This window comes from Dendrobates tinctorius, unplaced genomic scaffold, assembly GCF_039654945.1.
Source record: "Dendrobates tinctorius isolate UK_male_01 unplaced genomic scaffold, ASM3965494v1 ptg000145l, whole genome shotgun sequence".
NCBI classification, from domain to species: domain Eukaryota; kingdom Metazoa; phylum Chordata; class Amphibia; order Anura; family Dendrobatidae; genus Dendrobates; species Dendrobates tinctorius.
Window position 1 is genome coordinate 9148552 of NW_027361812.1, and position 12588 is coordinate 9161139.

Here is a 12588-nt window from a genome sequence, read left to right on the forward strand (position 1 = left end):
TACAACAATGGTAGGCAAATCTTTCAGGAACAGACACCGTTAAAAACCACACCAACTTGATGGATCGCTGAACCTCTTCGCTTGTAATGTCATTGGGACATATATTTCAATACTATCTAATATTTAGGCAATGCAGACTTATACTCTTCACATACAACTTTTGTGATTCATCACGCATACATATTTGAATTCATATAAAGAATATTCAAACAGATAGCCGGAAGGACCCCAAAATTGTTTAATTTTGACTTCTCTTGATCATCATCTGTAACAGCTAGGAGAACGCAGACCAATACTTTTTTCTTTCCTGTTAGAAATGGATGTTAAACATCTACAAGTGCTTCTAACAAAATTAAAATATCATCAAAAAGATAATTTATTTCAGTTCTTCAATACAAAAAGTGAAACTCATATATTATATAGAGTCGTTACAAGCAGAGTTAATGTTAATGTTGATGATTATGGCTTACAGCCAATGAAAACCCAAAAGTCTTGTCTCAGTAAATTAGAATGATTAAGAAAAAACACCTGCAAAGGCTTCCTAAGCATTTAAAAAGGTCCCTTAGTCTGTTTGAGTAGGCTCCACAATCATGGGGAAGACTGGTGACTTGACAGATGTCCAGAAGGCAGTCACTGACACACTCCACATGGAGGGTAATCCACAAAATGTCATTGAAGCTGGCTGTTCACAGAGTGCTGTATCCAAGCATATTAATGGAAGGTTAAGTGGAAGGAAAAAGTGTGGTAGAAAAAGGTGCACAAGCAAACGGGATAACCGCAGCCTTAAAATGATTGTTAAGAAAAGTCCTTTCAAAAATTTGGGGGAGATTCACAAGGAGTGGATTGCTGCTGAAGTCATTGCTGCAAGAGCCACCACACACAGACGTATCCAGGACATGGGCTACAAGTGTCACATTCCTTGTGTCAAGCCACTCATGACCAATAGACAACACCAGAAGCGTCTTACCTGGGTCAAGGGGAAAAAGAATTGGACTGTTGCTCAATTGTCCAAGATGTTATTTTCAGACGCAAGTAAATTTTGCAGTTCATTTGGAAATCAAGGTCCCAGAATCTGGAGGAAGAGTGGAGAGGCACACAATCCAAGCTGCTTGAGGTCTAGTGTGTAGTTTCCACAATCAGTGATGGTTTGGGGAGCCATGTCAACTACTGGTATTGGTCCACTGTGTTTTATCAAGACCAAAGTCAGTGCAGCCGTCTACCAGAAAATTTTAGAATATTTCATGCTTCCTTTTGCCATCAAGTTTTTTGGAGATGGAAATTTCATTCTCCAGCAGGACTTGGCACCTGTACACACTGCCAAAAGTACCAATACCAGGTTTAAAAACAACACTATCACTGTGCTTGGTTGGCCAGCTCGCCTGTCCTTAACACCATAGAGAATCTATGGGGTATTGTTAAGTGGAAGATGAGAGACACCAGGCCAAACAATGCAGACGAGCTGAAGGCTGCTATCAAAGCAACCTGGACTTCCATAACACCTCAGCAGTGCCTCAGGCTGATCGCCTCCATGCCACGTCGCATTGATGCAGTAATTGATGCAAAAGGATCCCAGACCAAGTATTGACTGTATTTACTGAACATACATTTCAGTAAGTCAACATTTTGGATTTTAAAATCAATTTTCAAGGTGCTGTTATAAAGTATTCTAATTTACTGAGATAATAACTTTTGGGTTTTCATTGGCTGTCAGCCAAAATCATCAACATTAACAGAAATAATCACTTGAAATAGATCACTCTGTGTGTAATGACTCTATAATGTATAAGTTTCACTTTTTATATTGAAGAATTGAAATAAATTAACTTTTTGATGACATTCTGAGCTTTTTTGCTTTTTTGAAGCAAATTTCTTCTAAGAGAGCAGGTTTTGACCGTGGAAAAAAATGCATAAAAAACGCAACATGTGAACAAAGCCTTAGTGTGTATCTCTGTGTCATCATCCACCATGTACTCTCTCTCGTTCATTATTCTGTCTCTCTTTTGGTTTATCTCTCTGTTTTGCTCTTTATTTTCATCTCACGTTTCTGCTCTATTTCACGCATTTCTTTCTTTTTTTTCTAAGAAAAAACTAAACAAAGAAGAGGGTGAAAAAGCAAAAACGAGAGAGAGAAAAAAAAACATGAAACAGCATGAAAATAACAAAGTTTTTTTTGACACTGTTAATATTTTCTCTCTTTCACTATTTTCTATTTATTCATTTTTTCTTCTTTTGCTCTATTTCTCTCTTAGTTTTCTTTCTGTTTTGCTATTTTTTAACTCATTAGCTCTTCTCTAATGGATGGAGAAAGCAAGTCTGAATGTTACCTGCCACCAACACAACATGTGCTTGGATCTCATGGAAGCGCTCAACACATGAGCACCTTCTTGATGCGTTATCTGCAACATGATTGTTAGCATTAGAAATGTTGCTGATTACTCGGTTGCCACTCTGTTAGATTCATGGTACAAGAGTAAATTTTGCCAGATGTTTCACGCTTTTGAAAGGGATGTGCGCATGATGGAGTATCGAAACATGCTTGTAGACAGTCTTAAGAGTAATTTTTCCTAAGACAGCAGTGAGACACAGAGTGTACATTGAGGTTATAGACTATCAACCCTGGGAATGTCAAGTCGTCAACACAAAAACAATAGCAGCAGTGTAAAAGGCAGAGGCAGCATGGTGGCTTAGTGGTTAGCACTGAAGCCTTGCAGCACTTAGGTCCTGGGTTCAAACCCCATCAAAGACGACATCTGAAAGGAGTTTGTATGTTTTCACCTCGTTTTCTTGGGTTTACTTTGGGTACTCTGGTGTCCACACACACTCCAAAGACATACTGTACTAATAGGAAATTAGATTGTAAGCCCCAATGGGGACAGTGCCAAAAATGTGTGTGAAGCGCTGTGTAATTAGTGCCTCTACATAAATAAGTAAAATAAGTAAAAAAGATAGTTAATTTCAGTGAGTTGTTTCACACATTTTTTAGACCAGCCCGTTCACCAGCAGAACAGAGTACAAGACTGACATGTAGTGAACGACTGGAGAAGATGGTGCAGGAGTATCTCTAGCTCAATATCAATGCCATCAGGAGTGGTTTGGACCCTTTTGCATTTTGGTTTTCAAAAATAGAAGAGTGGCCTGAGCTCGCCTGTCATGCCTTGGAGGTTTTCTCATGCTTGGCAGCCAGCGTTCTCTCAGAACGTTTGTCTTTAGTGCTGCTGCTGGTGTCCTGATGGATTAGCACCTCCAGATGTCCCCTGATAGTGTAGACTGCCTAACTTCCATCAAGTTAAACAAATCATAGATCTCCAAATACGTTTGCACCCCAGTCGCAGACTGAGCAGACTAGGTGATTGTGTCGTTTTTAGTGTGCTGCATTGATCTTGTGATATTGCAGTCTGCCACACCTTTGTTGTGGCTTCTGTGCCTGCTGTTGCTACTGATGCTAATGTTACAATTTTATGAAATGTGGAGACTCCAAGTTGGGTCTCCATCTGGTGTGCTGCCTGTAGTGGAAGGGGTGTCAGAGCCCCATTTTACTATTTCTATGCTGTGAAATTGATCATGTCTGTAAAGCACTGTGGAATTAATGGTGCTATATAAGTGAGTAAAATAAATAAATAAAATAAATCGTTGCCACTTTAGTGGTTTCTGCCCTTAATTTTTGGAAATGTTTAGACTCCAAGTTGTGTGTTGCCTGAATTTGGCAGGGCTCTCAGACCACCACCAGGCTAACACCTGTCACTCATCTACATGTTCCTGATCAATGTTTAAGCTAGAAATGCTGGTCAAAGCCCTGTCCCAAGACCCTGTCCCATGCTAAAATGTGGCCTGCTGGCTGTACCACACAATTAGCAAAAATAATTTATATTTTCAAATGTGGACTCCTGCCTAGCCCAAAATATTACTAGTACAAAATATTTTTCTGTAGAAATATGGCCTTGTTTCTGGTACATGCTATTAGCACAAACAATTCATATTTTCAAATGTGGACTCATGCCTGGCCAAAAATATTAACAGCCAAAAATATTTTTCAGCAGAAATGTGGACCTGTTTCAGGACCACGGTATTAGCACAAAGAATTTATATTTTCACATGTGGACTCCTGCCAGCTCAAAATATTTTTCTGCAGAAATGTGGCATCATTTCTGGAACATGCAAATAGAGCAAACAATTTGTATTTTCGAATGTGTACTCATGCCTGCCAAAAAATATTGCCTGGAGAAAATATTTTTCTGTGGAAATGTTGCATGCTTTGTGAAGCACGCTATTAGAACAAACAGTTTAGATTCTTAAATGTGGACTCCTTGATGGAGCAATAATATCAGCGCCAAATTATTAGATACCAAAATGTCCCCTGCTTTCTGGAGCATGGTATTAGAACAAATAATTTTGATTTTCAAATGTGGAGTCCTTGCTCAAGCACAATATTAGCAGCACAAAACAGTTATATGCTGAAATGTGCCCTGGTGTCTCTGGACCACAAAATGATAAAAACTGATTGACATGACAGAAGGTCAATTCCACAGCCACACAGGATCCTATGTACCTGAAATAGCTGATTGACAATCAGATGCTTAGAGAATTTTCTGACCATTCAGTAGCAGCTGCAGGAGCAGCCTCTCTGCATTGTTACACTGATAAAATGGCACCAAAACTACATGTCTGCTTTTTCTATACAGAGAGACATGTGTTGTGAACTCATTTTCTGGTTTACCTCTGGCTTCTGGTGAGGGTGGTGGAGCTGGATATGTTGACAGAGGAGTCGTGAGTTCTCCATCCAGGCTCCCTCTAGTGGTAACAATAGGTAATGAAGCTGATCTAAATGGCAGAGACCTGCCACCTGAGGAGGAGGACTGTGAGTGGACATCAGGAGTCTCTGACTGGATTTAAGACAGCCGACACCCTAATTTTGTGCTGGTGATTTTTTCCTGCCCTGAGGTTCTGGTTTCCAGTTCTGTTCCTGCCTACTCAAGCTAAGTGTGCTTTGCTATTTTTTCACATGAGATTTGGTCTTGTTTAATTAGTTTTTGTGGTCAGCCAGCCCCTGCTGGGGCCGTGCTGAATTTCCATTCTTATGTCTCTGTTTATGCCAGTTTGCTTTTTGTCCCTGATCAGATTGGTCTCTTTTTGCTCTGTCTTCAGAATATACCAGAGTGCTGATAAAGGGAATTGAAGTCTAGTGACTTCAGGTTTTTTGTTATCAGAAAGTGTTGGACTTTTTTTGGCAGGGTTTTGTGAGTTATTGCAGACAGTATCTTTCCTTTCCTGTCCTTTCCAGTTAGTGTGGGCCCCATCATTTGCTCAGCCTATTTTTCTATCTGTGTTTGTGTTTTCATCTTGTCTCACCGACAATACATGTTTGGGGGCTGTCTATTGCTTTGGGGTCTGCTCTGGGGCAGTTTAGATTTCCCCTTTTCTTGCTTTAGGTTTATTTAGTTCTCCGGCTGTGACGAGGCATCTAGGATCATCGTATGTGCGCTCCACGGCTACTGCTAGTTGTGTGTATAGGATCAGTGGTCTGCAATCCGCTTAGTTACCAACCTCTCTGGTTTTCTGTGGCTTAGCTGGTTTTTGTTTTTCCTCCTCGGTGACTCATTCATAACAGAATCACCAGCCATACCGCAGATTCTAGTGTACTCAAAAGCAGGGAAAAAAAAGTGTCAGATTTTTTTTTTATATGCATTTTTTCCTCTTTTTCTCTGTTGCCGTAGGAGGATTTTTTCCTTAATGGAGATTAAGCAATTGTCAGATCGTGTGGAGCAGCTCCGCCTATCTCGCTCAATCACATGCTGTTGAACCCAACATCCCTACTCCTGATGTGTTTTCTGGGGATCGGTCTAAATTTTTTAATTTTAAGAATAATTGTAAATTATTTCTGGCCTTGAAGCCTAACTCATCGGGGAGCTCTGCGCAGCAGGTTAAAATTGTAATCTCCTTGCTGCGCGGCGATCCCCAGGATTGGGCGTTTTCTTTGACACCTGAAAATCCTATTCTGACTAATGTGGATGCATTTTTCAAGCCTTGGGGTTGTTGTATGATGAACCTAATGCTATTGATCAAGCTGAGAAAGCCCTATTGGCATTGAACCAGGGTCAGGATTCTGCAGAGTTATACTGTCAAAAATTCCAAAAGTGGGCAGTCCTTACTACATGGAATGACGGTGCCTTAGCAGCTCTCTTTCGGAAGGGTTTGGCAGAAACCGTAAAAAATGTTATGGTGGGATTTCCTGTTCCCTCTGGTCTTGATGATTCTATGTCATTAGCCATTCAAGTTGATCAGCGTTTACGTGAACGTAAAACTACACGAGAGGTGTTGCCACCTTTTGAACAAATATCTGAACCTATGCAATGTGATAGAGTTTTGTCTAGGGTGCAACATCAGGAGTATAGAAGGCGTAATAAGCTGTGTTTTTTCTGTGGAGATGCCTCTCATATTATTTCTGTCTGCCCTAAACGAGAGAAGCGTTTTGCACACACATTTGCTGTGGGTGGCGTACAACCTAAGTTTCTTTTGGCAATTACTCTGATCTGCTCCTTATCCACATTTTCTGCCAAGGCTTTTGTGGATTCAGGAGCGGCTTTGAATCTGATGGATTTGGATTTTGCTAAATGCTGTGGTTTTCCCATGATACCTCTGCGGACATCTATTCCTTTGAGGGGTATTGATGCTACTCCTTTGGCAGAGAATAAACCTCAGTTTTGGACCCAGGTGATAATGCGGGTCGCCCCAGACCACCAAGAAAATTGTAGATTTTTGGTACTGCATAATTTGCATGATACTATTGTTCTGGGTTTTCCCTGGTTGCAAATCCATAATCCAGTTTTGGATTGGAAATGTGTGTCTGTGGTGAGTTGAGGCTGTCGGTGTGCTCTTGGTGACACTCCTATTTTCTTCACCTCTCCCCAGTCTCATGATGTTCCTGACTATTTGGCTGATTTTTGGCTGATTTTTATGATATATTTAGTGAGAGTAAGTCTGCGTCCCTGCCTCCTCATAGGAGTTATGACTGTGCAATTGAGTTGAGGCCTGGGTGTAAATTTCCCAAGGGTCAGCTTTTCAACTTATCTGTACCTGAACACGAGGCTATGCGATCTTATATTAAGGAGTCATTGGAGAAGGGTCATATTAGACCATCCTCTTCACCCTTAGGTGCTGGGTTTTTTTCGTGTTGAAGAAAAATGGTTCTTTAAGGCCATGTATTGACTATCGTTCCCTTAACAACATTACGGTTAAATATCAGTATCCGTTACCCCTGATTTCTGATTTATTCTCCAGAGTTAAAGGTGCCTGCTGGTTTACTAAGCTTGACCTCAGGGGGGCGTATAATCTTATTCGCATCAAGCATGGGGATGAATGGAAGATGGCGTTTAATACTCCGGAGGGACATTTTGAGTACCTGGTGATGCCTTTTGGGCTCACTAATGCCCCTTCTGTCTTCCAATCCTTCATGAATGATATTTTCCGGGACTTTGTGGATAAGTTTTTGATCATCTATTTGGATGATATTCTGATCTTTTCCAGTGATTGGGATTCTCATGTGGAACATGTTCGGAGTGTGTTACCGATTTTGAGGGAGAATTCCCTGTATGTTAAGGGATCGAAATGCCTTTTTGGTGTACAGAGGATTTCATTTTTTGGATTTATTTTGTCCCCGTCAACTATTGAAATGGACCCGGCCAAGGTACAGGCCATTTATGATTGGGTTCAGCCCACTTCTTTGAAGGCTCTCCAGAAGTTTTTGGGTTTTGCTAATTATTATCGTAAATTTATAGCTAATTTTTCTGGTATTGCCAAACCTCTGACTGATCTGACCAAGAAGGGCGCTGATGTGCTGAATTGGTCTCCAGAGGCTGTTTTGGCATTTCAGGAGCTGAAGCGGAGGTTCACTTCTGCTCCGGTTTTACGGCAACCTGATGTCTCACTTCCATTTCAGGTAGAGATAGATGCTTCGGAGATTGGTGCAGGAGTTGTTTTGCCCCAAAAAGATCCGGTGACTTCTAAAATGAATCCTTGTGCCTTCTTTTCCCGAAAGTTCTCCCCATCTGAACGCAACTATGATGTGGGGAATCAGGAATTGTTGGCCATGAAGTGGGCATTCGAGGAGTGGAGACATTGGTTGGAGGGAGCTAGACATCAAGTTGTGGTCCTTACTGACCACAAGAATTTGATTTACCTGGAGTCGGCCAAATGCTTGAATCCTAGACAGGCTAGGTGGGCCTTGTTTTTCACGCGTTTTGATTTTGTGGTCTCCTTTCTTCCAGGCACTAAGAATGTTAAGGCAGACGCCCTTTCTAGGAGTTTCCTTGCTGATTCTCCTATTGTGACCAAACCTACTACCATCCTAGGTGAGGGGGTAGTTCTTTCTGCCATCTCGCCCGATTTGAGACGTGCCCTGGAAGAATTTCAGGAGGACAAACCTGAGCGCTGTCCTATGGGAAAATTGTATGTTCCTGACCAGTGGAGGAAGAGAGTGATGTCTGAAGTTCATTGCTCCGCGTTGGCTGGTCATCCAGGTATTTTTGGTACCAGAGATTTGGTGAGTCGGTCTTTTTGGTGGCCTGCCTTATCTCGTGATGTCAGGAATTTTGTGCAGTCTTGTGGGACTTGTTCCCGGTCTAAACCCTGTTCTCGTTCTAGTGGGTTGTTGATGCCCTTGCCGGTGCCCAAGAGGCCATGGACCCATATTTCAATGGATTTTATTTCTGTTCTTCCTATCTCTCAGAGAATGACTGTTATCTGGGTGATTTGTGATAGATTTTCTAAGATGGTCCATCTTGTACCACTCCCAAAGCTGTCATCTTCCTCAGAGTTGGTGCCCTTGTCTTTACAACAGGTGGTTCGGTTGCATGGGATTCCTGAGAACATTATGTTGGACAGAGGAGTCCAGTTTGTCTCCAGATTTTGGAAAGCTTTTTGTTCCAAGCTGGGAATTCAGTTATCCTTCTCCTCTGCTTTTCACCCACAGACCAATGGGCAGACTGAGATAACAAACTAGACTTTGGAGTCTTATTTGAGATGTTTTAGATCTGCTGATCAGGATGATTGGGTCTCATTTTTGCCCTTGGCTGAATTCGCCCTAAATAATAGAGCTAATTCTGCACATTGATGTCGCCCTTTTTCTGTAACTTTGGGTTTCATCCTCGATTTTCTTCAGGGCAAGTGGAATCTTCAGCCTGCCCAGATGTTGACACTGTGGTAGAAAGAATGCAGCAGATTTGGGACCAAGTGGTGGATAAGTTGTCCCTCTCTCAGGAAAAGGCGCAGCGGTTTTCCAACCAGCATATAGGACCATTGGTCCCCGATTTAAAATGGGTGATATGGTTTGGTTGTCATCAAAAAATATCTTTATGAAGGTTTTGTCTCCAAAGTTCAAGCCAAGATTTATTGGACCTTATAGGATTTTGGAGATTCTTAACCCGGTTTCTTTTCGATTGCCTCTTCCAGTTACGTTTAAGATCCATAACGTGTTTCATAAGTCTCTGTTGAAGAGGTTTGTTGAGCCAGTGGTTCCTATGGCGGCACCTCCTGACCCTGTGTTGGTTGAAGGTAATGTGGAATACGAGGTAGAGAAAACACAGGATTCTCGTCTGGCTAGATGGTGACTCCAGTATTTGGTCAAGTGGAAGGGTTATGGCCAGGAGGACAATTCATGGGTCCCTGCCTCTGACATTCATGCCGACAGATTGGTTCGTGCTTTTCACCGGGCCCATCCTGATCGGCCCGGTAGCGTGAATGAGGGTTCGGTGACCCCTCCTCAAGGGGGGTACTGTTGTGAACTCATTTTCTGGTTTACCTCTGGCTTCTGGTGAGGGTGGTGGAGCTGGATGTGTTGACAGAGGAGTCGTGAGCTCTCCATCCGGGCTCCCTCTAGTGGTAACAATAGGTAATGAAGCTGATCTAAATGGCAGAGACCTGCCACCTGAGGAGGAAGACTGTGAGTGGACATCAGGAGTCTCTGACTGGATTTAAGACAGCCGACTCCCTAATTTTTTGCTGGTGATTTTTTCCTGCCCTGAGGTTCTGGTTTCCAGTTCTGTTCCTGCCTTCTCAAGCTAAGTGTGCTCTGCTATTTTTTCACATGAAATTTGGTCTTGTTTACTTAGTTTTTGTGGTCAGCCAGCCCTTGCTGGGGTTGTGCTGAATTTCCTTTCTTATGTCTCTGTTTATGCCAGTTTGCTTTTTGTTCCTGATCAGATTGGTCTCTTTTTGCTCTGTCTTCAGAATATACCAGAGTGCTGATAAAGGGAATTGAAGTCTAGTGACTTCAGGGTTTTTGTTATCAGAAAGTGTTGGACTCTATTGCTTTGGGGTCTGCTCTGGGGCAGTTTAGATTTCCCCTTTTCTTGCTTTAGGTTTATTTAGTTCTCCGGCTGTGACGAGGCGTCTAGGATCATCCTAGGTATGCTCCACGGCTACTGCTAGTTGTGTGGATAGGATCAGGGGTCTGCAATCCGCTTAGTTACCAACCTCTCTGGTTTTCTGTGGCTTAGCTGGTTTTTGTTTCTCCTCCTCGGTGACTCATTCATAACAGACATGGGACATGGGACTTCGGCAGACAATGACACAAGCCCTTGTGTCTGGGACCTCACTGTTTGCAAGTGCGTCCTTCCAACAGAACTGTGACCTTTTCTCTGTCAGTTCACTGACCAACTTTCATTGCCCAATCCAGAGTCCAGTGCTCTGCACTCCTGCCAACCCCCCCTCCAATCACTATAATGCACGGAGAAGGGGTCCACTTGATTTAACCAATAGAGTTGGGTATTATTATTGATGTTATTAGATTCATGTGCACCAATCCCATGCTCTGTTACATTGGAAGTGTGTCCTCCTAACTAGTCATGGGTAAACCCGAACAGTAAATTTCAGGGTCCGTACCGAATGCCTACTGTACGGGCATGGAACCCGAATATGGTCTTCTTCATAAAGTTAGTGCTACTGTTTAAGTTCGGCACTCTGGATGTTTCCCAAGCTATCATCTACATGACAGCATGAGAAGCACCAGCAGTCATAGCACTGCGGTTCCCTTGTCAGATGACAGTGTGAGCCAGCAGTGGTGACCAGCAGTACAAAGTATACCGCCAGTCACAGAGACATCAGCTGATGTGAGTACTACTTCCATAAGTCTACTTCTGCTGTCGCTAATAGCTGGCGCCTACTCTAAAAATAAGTACATTTTTAAAAAAAATGATGTTTGCTCTATTTTTGATAACCAGTGCAGGTAAAACTGCCCACAGCATTCAGTTTTGCTTGCGCTAGTTATCAAAAATAGAAGAGACCCCAAGTCTTTTATTGTTTATTTATAGCTCAGGCACTGGCTGTTGAATACTCCAATCAGCAGCGTCTGCTCTTGCCACAAATGTCCCAATTTTGAAAACTGGACCCTTCAAGGAATTTATCTTGATATGTGGTAAGCACCTTTATCCCACAGGTACGTCACAAAACTTTTCTCACAAAAATGTTGTTTTAGCCCCAATGTTTTTCATCTTTACAAGGATAGCAGGAGAAAATGGACCCTAAAATTTGTTGTACAATTTCTCCTGAGTACACCAATATCCCATATGTGGTCAAAAACTACTTTTGAGGCACAGTATAAAGCTCTATATGGAAGATGCACCATATTGGAGTTCAGATTTTGTTCTAATGGTTTGAGGGGCCCCTATGAAAGATCCAATTTTTCAAACCACATCTCTATATTAATTCATCTAGGGGTGCATTGATCATATTGACATCACAAGTGGGTTACAGAATTGCATACCATTGGGCACTGTAGAAAAAAATAATTACATTTTTGATAACAAATTTAGTTTTAGCCCCAGATTTTACATTTTCACACTGGAACATGGGTAAAAATGGCACCAACATTTGTCCCACAATTTCTGCTGAATGTAGAAATACCCAGTATGTAACTTTACAGTACTGCTTAGCCATATGGCAAGACTCGGGACAGAGAGGTATTTGCCTTCTGGAGCACTATTTTCTTCCTGGAGCACAGATTTTCCTAGAATAATATGCGGATTCCATATACAGAGCCGCAAGGGCTGGAATAACAGAATCCCCTCTCAAGTGACCTCATTTTGTAAATTATACTCCTTTGGGAATTTGACTTCAGGGGTAGTGATGATTTTGATTCAATGGTAGTTTTCCAGAAACAAGCAGCAGTGGATGTTGTTGAGTGAAAATTACTAATTTGCTATAGCAGTGCCCATACATTGTAGTGCCTAATATGTTGTAATGACCAGTACGTTGTGCCCAGTCTCTACGAGAGACATAGACCCGTAAATTTGACGAACTCTCATCGCTACAGAAATGCCAAACATGTAGACGCTAACTGCGATTTAGGCACACTGTGGTTATTCAGAAGGGAGGGGGATTTGAAAGCTCAGTGTGCTGGATTTCTTATGGTGAGGAGTCATAGTGCTTTTCCAAAGCCTTTGTGCTACCAGTAACGTGGAAGCTCCTATATTTCCACTGACAGATGATGGACCTGAGTGGGGATTTGCTTTCTTTGTGGATTGATTTTAAAGAGAATCTGTCACCTCATTTTTGGCCTATGAGATGCGCCCACCGCCATCAGGGGCTTATCTACAG